This window comes from Chionomys nivalis, chromosome 18, assembly GCF_950005125.1.
Source record: "Chionomys nivalis chromosome 18, mChiNiv1.1, whole genome shotgun sequence".
NCBI lineage: Eukaryota > Metazoa > Chordata > Mammalia > Rodentia > Cricetidae > Chionomys > Chionomys nivalis.
The window spans coordinates 54,243,160-54,258,084 of NC_080103.1; positions in this window are offsets into that span (position 1 = coordinate 54,243,160).

Consider the following 14,925-nt stretch of genomic DNA (forward strand, 5'->3'; position numbering starts at 1 on the left):
AGAGAGATTAAACAAAGTTTGAAATAAAAAAATTAAGATCTTAGTGTAGAAAGCATCCCATGAAGGCAAACTGTGACATCATATTGACTTATTCACTGTATCAGGACTCACTGAACTGTATGAAAACTGAGGTATGGAACGTGGTAGGTTAGGCAGGGTGGAGAAGGCCCAGCTCTTGTTCTTAAGAAATGCATGAGCGAGGAAGGATGAATGCATGACCACAGAGCAGTGCTAAGTTATCCTGCAGCTCTAGGCAACAAGCAACAGAAGTGGCACAGAGGAAGTGAAAGTTCACTTTGTTTGTGGATGGAGAGGTGGTCCATAAGCACATGGTACTAACGGTGTCTTGAGAAGGGGACGGCGTTCTTGATGGGAGGATGGCGTGTGTAAAGTACTTTCAGTATGGTGGATGCTGGTGTTTCCCAGATCATTGACATCACTGAACTTACAGTACTTTAATGATTTCACCAAGTGTACACAGACCCCTCATGGTGTGGAAAAGGAGTATTGGGGCAGAACAGGAAGAAAACTTAAATCCCATCCTTTCCACGCCAACCATTGTGGATTTTAGTCCATGTGATATGGGCTTTTGAATGCTTTTCTGTGGCTCTCTCCCTACATGCAGTTCTATCTACCTGGACGTTGCACGCTAAGGGATTCCTGGTGAACTTACTTTCAGACATCGGTTCTTTCCAGGTTTTCTTCATCCGAGTGCTCTGCTCTCAACTCAACCCTGATTTCATTTATGATGCTGCCACAGCTCCAGGCAGAATCCATGGCCCAGACAGTTCAAATCTCAGAAAGATATCTGGGATCTTCTAGACATGCGGGTTAAGATATAGTCAAAGAGAAGCCCAGAGTGATCAAGAAATGAGTGAGTCCCCAAATAGTCAGTAGAAACAGAAATAAAATGGAAAAGATTTTGTGTGATATGTTGGCCTAAATAACTAATTGTTATCTTTCAAATCCAATGTATGGTTGTGAGCTGTCTCAACATGGCTGATTCTGATGTCATTAGTTCCAACATCTGACTTGTTTAGACATTGTTACATATTGAATTTTCTCTCTTTATAGTGATTTTACAATAATTTTCATGGGATTTTAACCAGTGTTAGTCACCGGAGTTTGTGTCCCCATTATCATGAAAATGATCTGCTTGCATTATAGAGATTATAAAATTTATGGTCAGATGAGAGAAAAGCTAGCCCTTGCCTTTATTTAGGCTTTCAAGGAGATGCTGTGGCATTATTCCTATGCTCCTGATTCTTTGATACCATGCTTCTTGGTGTGGGATGGAGGCATTGCGTGGGATCTAGAGAGAACCATGGAAGAGCCAAGTGTGACCTTGACCTGACCTGTTTTTGAGGCATTGGGAGCATATTTTGGGAGTTGTCTACCCCTTCCAACTCGTTCTCCATGGTAAGCCACTCGCTGTGATCTTCTACAGAATCGGGTGGCACCCAAATTCAGATGACAGGTCTCTAGAGAAAGGAATGTTCTGTGTCCTTATGGAGAGATGACATAATCTGGGGATAGTATGCTGACTTGGTGAAAAGAGTGTGACCACCAGCGTCTACTCCAGCTTCCTTCTTCTCGCTTCTCTCTAGACAACAAAACAAGAGCAACAACACAAACCAGATCTGAAGAGCAGATCCTTTCCAGTAAAAATATGACTTCTGCTAGATCATAAATTTTCTCCCATTATTCCCACAAAGTCCTCCCTAGCTAAGTGTCTATCCTGGTCTCTAGTCTAAGCGAGGCAGATTTAATGTACCAATAAATGATTCCTTTCTTCTAATGGCCTGCTTTGCTATCTCAGAGGACTGCTGTTATTGCTGAGAAAAATGTTCCATAGGTCATTGGATATGAGATTGCTTCTAAGATTTTAAAAATAAATACCACAGAATCTAATCTTGCCTTCAAAGAACCACTGTAATTGAGGAAAACATTGATCTCAAGGAGCAATTTCCCCAACACACACACTCACGCACGCACACACACACACACACACACACACACGAACATGTGCCCATACACATACACACACAAAACTTTACAGATGATTTCCCCAGGAGGCTCTCATCAAGACCTCATCCAACACATACATGTCTGTTTTGTGTAGAGACACAGTTTTGAGTGTAAAACACAATCTACCAATTCTCATGGGGTCTAGCGCTAACAGATTCTAAAGACATGCTCCCTTTGGATTATCCAGAGATATTTTGCTGATTCAGATTTTAGGCTGAACCCAGCACTGGATGTTCTAACAACCCTCTGCCACAACACATGGCTAGTGTGCTCATCCCTATCATCTCACCATAGGACATCCTCCCTTTACTGTCCCTGCACCCCTCGGTTTATTCCCATCTGCGGAGCCCATGTTCTGCCTCTGAATATAGACTTAGTTGTAACAATACTGGTTTTGTGTTTAGGAAAATGTTGCCTGGGGATGCCAGGCAGCAAGGGAAACGTGGTTCTGATCTCCACAGTCACTTTTACCTGTTGTTGGGAATGGGTATCTTATCTTCCTTATTTGGTATGCCTCTCATAGTATGACATTTAGAATAATGCAACATTTCATAAGAAAGATATGGCAGGGGTTTCACTGATGCACTGGAGGGTCCCGAAGCTGAGCTTGGATCTGTTTCTGATGCTACTTCATGGCCAGTCTCAAATCAGACCAGATCCTAAGCCATCCCTGAGGCTTTGCACAAGATTCCATGAATACATAACTGGTGAAATACAATCACTAATAATAGTTTCTAAGAAAATGGAGGTCAAAACTTCCATAATATCTACTTTTCTCTTGAATTTATACCTCATTATATTACATTTTAAATATGACAAACTCTTAATGTATTTGGCATAGAAAGGAAAACCAATTAACAAATGAACATTCAACAGTTTTTCTCTGAGAAATCATTTTGTCACACAACCTCTGTAATTAAAATTCTTTAACCTTCAGATTGTGCTTGAACTCATGAGAAGCTAAACAAGCAGTCAGAATGCAGAGTCCCCTAAAACCTTCTAATCTTTCATTTTGTTTAGAACATTCATTGTGTGTATGTGTGTGTGTGTGTGTGTGTGTGCGTGCGTGCGTGCGTGCGTTCATGTGTGTGCTTGACTCTGGATCTTCCCTAACTGGTGTAGATTTAGCATTCTCTGTTCACCTGCATTTATGAGAAAGAGCAGAGTAGGAGAAGAGAGGTCAGGTCAGAGCTAGCCTTTGGGCTGCAGTGCAGTTTCCCCTCCAAGAGGTCCTTGGGAGATGGGAGGGAGGAGACACCAGAGATTTGAGCAGCCTCTACTTACTATTAATGTTTTTAATGGGTTTGCCCTGATGAGAACTCAGTAGGGAGAAACTGGTCAATTCCGTTCCCATTCAACTAATAGGGGCAGTCAGTAAGACCCTCTAAGCCCCAGATGATTACAGGTTTGGGCTTTGCTGCCCACATGACTGAATGAGGCCACAATTTCTCATAATCTCACCTCTCAGAGGGTAGAGGGAAGGAACTGGGAAACAGTTACTCTGCTTCTAATTCTGAACCACAAGGGGAAATTGGTTGATGAAGCAGAGCGGTTGCATCCTGGGGGGAAGTGTCTGTTCCATGCCATAGACTGCACCGTGGCAGCGATGTCCCCAGGACTTCAGGAGGACTGGAGTTTTAACTGGAGAATAGGTTGACATAATCCTACAACAAAATTCCAAGAGGGAAGGATTATGGAAAACACTGAGGGATTGGATTTTAACTACATGGCTTTAAATGATCTGAGAGAGTAAGACAATGATTAAATGGGGCTCAGGGTAAATCATAGAACAGAAACCTCAGGAAAGCTCAGATTTTAAAAGGCCACGTACGATCTTTCAATAAATGAGGCCTAATTTATCCAAATAAACATTTGCTCCAGGATACTCACATTTGTTTAGACAGAGCCTTCTGCGTTGTTTATTCTGCCCCTGCTATTTTGCAGAGTGAAGATTGAGATCCAGAATGCTAACTGAAGGGCTCATTGTCACAGTGACTCACCACAGCACCACTATCCTCAATGTTTGGACACTTGGTCTTTTTATTTTTGCAATCAGTGTCTTCTCAGTACTGACTGAGTTTTCTAAGTGGGTCCTTCTTACCCCTCACTCTTCACCACCAGAGCCCTCCTTTAGCTAAGAAGAAAACTATGTTTTATAAACACGGAAACACCTCTTTTTACTTCTAAAATGAATTCTGCTAAAATGTTTTATAGCCAGAAGCATCCCACATCATCCTATTGAGTTTGATTCAAAAATAAGCCCTAAGAATATCAAGCCATTGTGTGTACTGGTTAAGAGAAAATTATTTGAATGGGGACTCAAATAAATTTACACATAAAAAATCTGTTACAAGCAGCACTGACAGGAAAGTTAGGGCATACAAACGAGGAGAACTCCAGGAGCCCCTAGCTTCAGAGATCTTAGGATTGACTAAAGTTTTGAAAAACCTCATAAAAACATACTTTAAAAATTATTTGTAGAAGGTCTAGGACTCTAACTTTAACTTTGATCAGGTGTTGTGGGTGTGTTTTGTTTTACTTCTTTTCTTCTCTTATTTTTTTTTTTTTGCTAAATTTTAATCACTTAAGTTAATTATTTTTGATATTTTATTATAGAACTAAGTATCTAATTATAATCATTTAAAATATTATAATCTTTCAAAATTGTTCTTTTTTGAGACAAGGTCTCACTTGTTAGTCCCAGCTGAGCTGGAACTCACAGTGATCCTCCTGCTTCAGCGCTAGAGATTATAAACAGGAGCCAGCATGCACAATTTTCTAATTATAATTTTTAAATAGCCAGATGGATTCCAATCAGGCATTCACTTAGCTAAATGACTTTGGAAAATAAGATACAGCTTCCAGTTGCTGTGGTCAACCCTGGGCTAGAAACTGATGAGGTTTTGTACATTTTGTCAGGCCTTTGCCTCTCTCTTTCACTCTTCACATTTCCAGACACGTCCTTTGCACTCAGCTGATGGTGTGAGCGTTGGCCTCTCATCTCTCAGAGTTTGGGTCATTGAGCCTCCGCAGCAGTGAACCACAGTCCTTTGATTATCTGCTGGTTCCTCGGCAGAAGACTTCCCAGTGTGCCACGGGACCTGCTTCCTGCTGAATTTGCTTGTGCAGAGGCTGCCTAGTGTCAAGTTCACCTGTCAGCTGAGTCTTCTGGCACACTGCCTCTCAGGTCTGGTAATTTTTACACTGGAGAATGATGTAGGAGCCACCAAAGAGAGAGTGTGTGCTTTACTACACCCACAAGTGGGTTGTTCTTGAAGATGACAGTTGGTGTCCTCTTAGGCATTGGAACCACGAGACTTGAGGTTTCCTGTCGCGGCTGGAGATTTAAATATGTTCTGGTGAAATGTTTGCAAGTTTGCATCACCACGCGCCATCTCGCTAGGTACGCCTCCCTCTAGATTAAGAATCGGGAAGCATTTCTTATTGAAGATTGTCGTTCCTCTAGTCGCCCTAAATGGTGGGGTCCGCTGCATTCAGTCTTGCCTTTGGGGAAGTTTAGTGAGCCTCAATCATGTACCTTGTGCTTTTCTATGCTGCACTCCCGGCTCTGACTCTAAGCGTGGCTCTATAGGTATGGGTCTTACTTTTCTCCCACGAAATGCTGCTTTATGCAGCTCGTGTGATAGCTGTTATGTGCAGGTGTATCCCATTATGTTTCCTAAACCTGGAATTAATCTCATTGCTAAACATGATAGACCTTGGCATAATTGTATCCTTTGGCCCCCAGTGCAATGCCGGCCAACTTTGACACTGCTGCCAGGGGCCTCCCCATGTCTCCCTGTTATGAAGCCTTCCTGAGTCTGCACTACTATGGGCTTTGACTCAATATAAGGACAGATGCTTTCTTTAGTTTGCTTACACAATTGCTATTATAGCATGTTTTGTTAATCAATTACTATGTCAGATAGGTGATACAAATTATCCATTGTCTATTATTCCCTTAGTCTGTGCATCCTGGGATTACAGAGGCAAGTAAAATAGACTTGGTTTGCAGTAGCAATGGTTAAAGAGACAGGAGATTGAAAAAAAAAAAACATTAAATAAAAACAAAGAATATGTTACATATGGGAACACAGCAGATAAAGAATGGGACTAGGGACTGAGAAGACCTCATTCCTTGAGTTAAGAATCTGAAGGGTTTATGGTAGCAATGACAGAGTACATTCCTATATACCCCAAAGCACAGAACTTAGTCATCACCCAGTCACCCAGCTAAAGCTCACAGGATAAATCGACTAACTGTTCTAGACCCTGCCAGAGGCAATTTAAGAACCTTGATAGAAGAATTTAGTTTCTGAAAACTTGTCACACAGCTTCAGAGTTCATCATATTGGATATAGAATTTAACAAATGCACACATAGCACACGATCTTGAAAATTGTTTTAGCTATACCCACCAATAGACCAACCAAAACACTCCTTGCCTGGTTCAGGGTGAGTTGAAAGAATCTCTAGCCATGAAATTCTTTGGGAGCTTATTTAGCTGAAGAGAGCTGTTCAACTCTAGGTTCCCATTTTTCCTGAGTCCTAAACATCCAGTAACGTGGTACAACAGAGGAGGTATGAGGACTTAACTCCTTTCTCAACAAAGAATAATCTGAAGAGCCCTCCGAAGTCCTGAGATCCCTATGCAATGGTTTAGGATTTTGTTGCAATGTCTCCGACATTCATTCTTCCTGATCCTTTTACTTCTATTCCACCATGAGGAATCTCCAGCAGGATTCCCTTATGTAAAGAGCTTTCAACACTTTACACCCTTTTAAAAGTTGACTTCCCAAACAAGTTGACTTGTAAAAGAATCCTAGAAAGACTAATTAGCAACCTTCTAATGATAATTCCTGCATGAGTTCTCAGCATATCTTAAAATAAGAAAAAAATTACTAGGATTCGGATGTGTCCGTCTCCCAACTGTTTATATGAGAGAAGCTTGGTCCCGGTGTGACGTTAAGAAGTGGCAAGATCTTTAAGAGGTAAAGTTTAGGATTAGGAGTGATGGCTCAGCAATTAAGAGAACATATTACTCTTGCAGAGGACCCGAGTTCAGTTCCCAACACCTCTGTAGGGAAGCTCACAAGCCTCTGTAACTCTAGATCTAGGCTATCCAACATCCGCTTTTGGCCACTGTGGGTATCTGCAATCATGTGCACATAGCTCATGCAGAAACATACACATGCAGATAATTAAGACAAACAAACACACAGATTTTTAAAATGAGGTTGAGCTAGGTGGGAGGGCAAAGGAAGTGTTATTGCAGAGGGACTGACTAATTCTTGTTAGACCTCTATTAATTCCTTTGAGAGTGAATTTCTATAAAAGAGGAAGATTGCTCCCTCCGCATTCATTTGGGTTCTAGAGTTTGGTCTTGCTGTATATTTTTTATTCTCACTCCCCTACCATCATGATGTCACCTACCAGCATATGTTACAGTCAAGGGATAGGAGAGCAAGACATGTCCAGATTCTACAATCCCCGGGAAGTCAGGATGAGAGTGGGATTCAGACAAAGACACGGAGGCAGGGGACTCAGTGTGGCCAGCTATCCTGATCCAGTGCCCTCCACTGAGAAGGTGTTCCAGCTGCAGGCAATAGCTTCCTTCTCCCCTACAGGCACACAGCACAGCCATAAAACCCAGCTTCTGCTTGCAGGAGCTGTAGTGGCAAGAGCTCTGATGGGGCTGTCTCTGCAGGGTAACTGGTGTGCATTCCGTGTTTGCCTCTGTTGTGGATATATTAGGAAGGGTTGGGAGAATTAACAACTGTCCTCCTAGGAATGGGAAGCACAAAAACAGAGAGAATTTTCAGCACCCTTGTCTAAGACTCCAGCAAGAATCCTTTGATGCTTGCTCTATGCCAGACTGCTCTGACTTGCCTGTGGAAGCTGTTTCAATGGAGGACTGACAAACTTATACATGTTTATTTAAATAAATAATCCTTATTTTGTGTGTACAAATTTGTAAATATAGAGAAATATGAAGAAACTAATACTAATACAAATAAGAAAGACTTTTCTCCCTGTAAAATTTATTAAACAAATGTATTGAAGGAGAGCTTAAGAGAACATAAATCTATTTTATTAATGTTTCATCACTGCAACATGCTTTGTATTAGTGCCTTGTATATTCCATAAATACCAGTATTAATATTGGGGTGGTTCTAGGACATAAATTCAGGAGATTCTGAATATTAGGCACCCCAAACCCCACTGCTTGCTCTTTTATTAATGGACATTTTTAATGCTGTATTAATATTCCATCTCATTTATTCACTGCAAATTTTATATCTTTTTCTAACAGTAAAGCATTTCAGTTTTTTTTTAAATCAGCAGATACATTAGAAAACAGAGAAAATGAAAAAAGTTATTTCTAAAGCTTCAGGACTTTTACCATTTTCAGTGAAAATTAGAAGAATGAGTCTTTGACCTCTACTCTGAAGGGTGAGTGAAGTCTGGAGTCTTTTTCAGTGCACCCGCTTGGCACTTTTAACTCTGTATGCTGTGACTGCTGATGAGTCTGTGAGCTTCACAGCCAGTCCCATGTGGTGCACGTCCGTATCTGGAAGGCTTGGAGTGGGAATTCCAGAGTGGGCGTTTACAAGCTGTTGGTGTGGCGACGGAGTGGACAAGATGAACGTGCCGTGATGGGCAGTGATGGACACAGTTCCTTTCTCCTCTTTGGAGATTTCACAGAGAATCGGCTTAGCTTGTGCAGAAGCAGAGCCTTACCTGATGTATTTGGTCTTAGAAATAGTCCTTTTCACTGCTGCTAAACCGAGAGACACTTTCCTATCATTTTTATAGATGGTGCTCAGAGAAGTTATGTGCTTTTGAGTTTTTTTTAAAAGATGAAATCATAAATAAAGACTGTAAGATAGGACATGACTATTATCTCTGCCTGGGCCCCTGGGAGCACATACAGTATCCTGGCCCTTCTTCATAGAAACTTTGGCTATGATAGCTATCAAGCAAGTTTGCTGAGGTTCTTTTGCAATAATAAGATTATGGGGACAACATACATTCTGCTATCTTAGGCTTCAAGAAAATTACCTCAATAAATCTGTCTAAGAGTTTCTAACGCTGAGAGGAGACATTGTGACCATGGCAACTCTTATAAAGGAAAACTTTTAATTGGGTGGGTTACAGTTCAGAGGTTTACTCCATTATCATCATGGTGGGACATAGCAGCATGCGGGCAGACATGGTGCTGAAAAGGTATCTTAGAGTTCTACATCTTGATCAAAGGCAACAGAAGTTAACTGAGATACTAGGTGTGACTTGAGCTTAAAGGAGAACTCAAAGCCCATCCCCACAGTGGCACACTTCCTTCAACAAGGTCACACCTATTCCATCAAAGCCACACCTCTTAATAGTGCCACTCCCTATGAGCCTATGGGAGCCAATTACATTCAAACCACCACATTTCACTCCCTGACCCCCATAAGCTTGTAACTTTATCATAATGCAAAATGCATTTAGTCCAACTTCAAAAGTTCTCATTGTCTATTACAGTCTCAACAATGTTTAAAAATCCAACGTTCAAATTCTCTTTTGTAGTCCCTTAACTGTAATCCCCTACAAACTGTGACAATCTCTTAACCATAATCCCCTAAAAAAATCAAACTCAAAAACCAGATCACATAATTGTATAGGATATACATTACCATTCCAAAACATAGAGGAGGGAGCATAGTGAGAAAATACTGGACCAAAGCAAGACTGAAAACCAGCTGGGCAAACTCAATACTCTGCATCTCCACGTCTGATGTCAAAACACTACAGATCTCCATCTCCTTTCAGCTTTGTCAACTGCAACATACTCTTTCCTCTTGGTCTGGGTCCACTCCCAGTTAGCAGCTTTCCATGGCAGGTATCACACGGCTCTGAAATCTCCAGTCTTAGGGTCTCCAAGGCAATTGATGCTTCCCCTTCACAACTTCATACAATGGCCTCTCTAGGCCTCCATTCAGAGACACCCTTGGCGCATTTCTGGCCTCAGGGGCTTTCCTTAGTCATGGAGGAAGGTTTCATAACACCTTTCTTCTGTCCTTGACTCTAAAGCCAAAATTACGTGGCCGAAGCTGCCAAGTTCTGCTGCTTGTTGGGGCTGGAACATGGCCTCCTTGTTCGTTACATCATCACCAGCTTTCTGTTTTCTGTTGTTTTCTTCACTGACTAAGCTTGGCTGCCTTGGAACTTGCTCTGCAGACCAGGTTGGCCTCAAATTCAGAGATCCACTAGCCTCTGCCTCTGGAGTGCTAGGATTAAAAGTGTGTATCATCACACCCAGCTCTAAACTTTTCTTTTATTCCTTTTCACATGTTGGAAACTTAGCTGCACGGGATCTTGCCCCAAGGTCACCACTCCCTTTATTTCATTTATTAATATATTTCTTGAACTCAAGACTTAGCTCCATTTGACATCCTGGGGCTTCTTTATTCCTCAAATTGTACATTTTATACTTGCTCAGTGTGCTCCTTTTCATTATAAATCTGTATAAGAGTGGTCATTAATAACCACACAGCAGAGTCTGTACTAGACCGTTTTGAGATTTTTCCCTGAGAGTGGAATTAATCCAAATCTCTTCACTTCAGCTTCATCAGGATCTTCAGACAAGAGCAAAAAGCGGCTACTTTCTTCACCAAAATATCGTAAGAATGATCTCTAGGCAACATACTAACATTCTTCTCCTCTGAATCCTTTTGGGTTAGCCCACCACAGTTCAAATCACCCCCAGCAACAATGTCTTCTGTGCTCCATTATGACCCATTAAACAAAACTTAAAGCACTCAACTGCTTTTCTAATCCATAGTCCCAAGGTCCATATTCCTTCAAACAAAACCATGGTCTATCACAGCAGTATCGTCAGTCCTTGGTACCAACTTCTGTCTTCCTGTTTTTATCACTGAGAAGAGACACCATGACTGTGGGCAACTCTTATAAAGGACAACTCTTAATTGGATGGCTTTACAGTTCAGAGTTTCATTTCATTATTATCATGGTGGGATATGCTGGTAAACAGGCAGCCATGGTGCTGGAGAAGTAGCTAAGAGTTCTACATCTTGATCTAAAAGCATCAGGAAATGAACTGAGACACTGGACGTGGCTTGAACATATATGAGACCTCAAAACTCACCCTGACACACTTCCTCTGACACAGCCATACCTACTCCGTTAAAGTCACACCTCCTAATAGTGCCACTCCATATGAACCTATGGGGGTCAATTATATTCAAACTACCACAAAACCCTATGTTTATTTATATTATATAAAACAAGGAACCCTGTACATGCATAAAATTATAATGGTATGAATGTTATGGAAGGAAAATTTAGACCTCAGAGTTTGAATTAGGGAGTCAGTAAGATGGAAAGTTAAAAAGAAAGAAAAGAAAACATCAAAAACTTAAGTTGGGGCTGCAGAGACGACCCAGAAGTTAAGAGCACTAGTTGCTCTTCCAGAAGATCTGGGTTCAACCCCAGCGCCCATATGGCAGCTCACAACTATCTACATCTCCAGTTTCTGGGGATCTGCCAGCCTCACACAGACATACATATAGGCCAAACACCACTGCACATAAAATAAAAAGAAATAAATAGAATACCAAAAAAATACCCTTATAAGCCTTGATATAAGAATATATGAGTGTAAAAAGGTGAATAGGTATACACATAAAAACTAAATTGAAAAAATCCAGAAAAGTATTCATAAATTATATGTATTTACACAACATATTTTATGTGTTTACATTATTTGTGTTTGCATAACCCATATATGCACATACATATATGTGTAAGCACAAACATATGAAACCATATATATGTATGTGCATATATAGATGAAATCAGCACATAATCAATAACAAGTGACCACTGATGATCAGTGTGTGCTTGGTATAGTCTTTTCAGTAACAGGTATATCAATATAAAAAATGATTGGAGATGAGTAGAGCTACATATAAACCATGTCTATAAGAAAACATAGACACATCTCACAACCTCGGGAGAGGTAATGGTTTCTTTAAGAAGAAAACAAAATGCACTAATGAGAAACATGAAGACTGACAAATTATATAATATTTTATAAATTTTTAAAAACCCAAACATTCAGACAATGAAGCAAAAAGTCACAAGAATAAATTGCCAATACATATGCTGAACCACGGCTATGATGGACTACAAACTAAAAAATTAGATTACAAAGAGCTATACAAACCAGAAATGTAATTAGTAAAAAAACCTGAATAAGCACATTCCAGGAAAGGAAAGCAGAAAGACCAACAGAGTTATATGTGGCAAAAATCATCGACAAAGTAGAACTCACAACCACCTTGAGATGTGGGTACAGATTCCAATTGCTTAGTAAACAAACCAAGTGTTGACAAGGACACAGAGTGATTAAAAGTCTTACGTTTCTCATGAGACAAGGAGATGGTACAATTTCTTAGAAATAGTGTTTGGCAAAAGATGTTGAATATGTTGAAGTTATTTGGGGGCTGGAGAGATGGCTCAGTGGCATCTTGCCCCTCTTACACAGGACAAGGTTGGTTCCCAGTACCCACAAGGTGATGGATAGCCATCTGCAACTCCAATTCCACTGGATTTCATATCATCGTCTTCTGACCTCTACTGGCACACACGGTGTTTATATAAACACACAGGCAAAGCACCCATATACATAAAAATAAAAAAAATCTTTAAAATGTACTATTATTTATTATTCAACAATATGCCTCTAGTTAAATATTGAGAGTCATTTACTATTTCTATTCATTGATACACACACACACACACGAGAGAGAGAGAGAGATCCTAGAAAGAATCTAGAAAGGGAACCCTCACACACTATTGATGGGAATGTAAACAGAAATCAACATGGAAGTGCCTCAAAGGGCTAAAACAGAGCTATGAGCTATATCATCCTGAGTCTATACCTGAAGAAATCTAAGTCAGCCTGTAGCAGAGATACCTGTATACCCTTGTGCTGTGCTACTTTACTGATAGCCAAGTCCTGGAATCAGTCTTGGTAACCACCAGAAGATAAATGGACAAAGAAAATACGGTGTGATATGATATGTATGAATGTATGCATATATATGTATATATACATATATGTACATATATGCTATTGAGTTTTATTTAGTCAAAAAGAATGAAAATATACCCCTTTTTGGAAAATAGATGGGGTGTGGAGATTATTATGTTAAGTGAGATAATCCAGACTTAGACAAATACCAAGTTTTCTTTAGCTTTCAGAATCCATATGTAAAATATGCATGTATGTTGGAGGGTATGTGTGTGGTATATGTGTGTGGTATGTGTGTGTGTGTGTGTGTGTGTGTATGAGCTTTGAAAATATGAAGGGGATTTTGGAAAGGACTGACAGGGCAAGAGAGAGTGTAATTGTGGCTAATTATTATGTTCAGAGTTTATTATGTACATATGACAATCTCATAACAATTCCTATTACTTGAAATTAATATATGCTAGTAAAGACATAACTGAAAAGCAGGAAAGGACTCAAAGTTGTCAACAACTGAGTGGACGAACTGCAGTACATTCCACACACTGTAACTGTGCAGAAATGATCACATGAGCGGCTGCGATCTCCAAAAATGCGAGTGAGCAGCGCAGATAAAATGCCGGCTGAAAACAATCCAGATGTGAGAGACTACTTACTGGGTGTCATTAAATGCAGTTCAGGAAGAGGCCAAACTAACTTATTGCGACAGAAATCAAAATAGCCATCATCCCTGGAGAAAAATATTGAATCTGAAAGGGCATTAGGGAGGTTTTGTTCTGCGTCTTGCTCTTGGTAGTGTTCACATGATCCATATGTGAACATCTACTGACCTGTTTGTCTACAGTGTCTGCATGCATTACATATCTGTATCGATCTTATACCTAAACAGCAAGAAAAGGTTGTTGGAATTTTTAAAATCACATGCTACAAATTCTCACTGATATACAATCACAGATCAACATTACCTGTTGAATCCCAGCTATCAAGTAAATAAATATGCCATACCAGCCTCCGGCAGCTTCTTGAGTTTTCCAGTATATGGCATGCAATTCAAAGCCAGCCAGTCTGTTCTGGGCCAAGAACTTTATTGTGCCTGTAATGAAAGAATAATGCATACCAGATCACTCACTCTGGCAAGACTCCCAGCACACCCATAGAAAGGAGTGTTACACCATCCATAATTTTACATAATGTCCTACCTGTCTTTAACCATCCCCGGCCTCTCCTTGCTCCATGATTAGAACTGTGTGTTTCTCTCCCCTCTCCCAAATCATTGCTATATCCAACTGGAGGCCTACGCTCCTATGTTCAACCTCTGGCTTTATTGATAAATTATTCAATGGACTTTGCACACTTTCCTCTATTCTCCATACACAGTACCAGTGATGTGTTCTCCGCTCTGAATATTGTTTAACCATCTGTTAACCCAGCCTTCTGCCCACGGGAGTTAGTGGGGAGGAATGATTTGAAGGTTCTGCCGAAGTACTTTACAGTTGGGGATAGTCCATTAATTGTTGATTTTGTTTGTATCCCGCATTCTGCATCTATCTGTGGTTTTAATTGATGGAAGCATGCCCAGGGGCTTGTGTTGGGCCCAGCTGTATAAATCAAATAAATAAATAAACAAATAAACAAATAAGTAAGTGAAATATGTCTCCCCTGGACTAAATAGATAACCCAGTTTTCTCAATCTTGAGGTTTTTTTTTTTGACACTGCTTCTAAGTGTGCCCTGAAGTGTGAAAATGAGGGGTATATCTGAAGTTTACAGAAATAAATTATAAAAAGCATTCAATGCTGAAGATGCAACCACATCACTGTTTATATCCCCTTTCTGGATATTACTAATGGATTAGCAATGTTT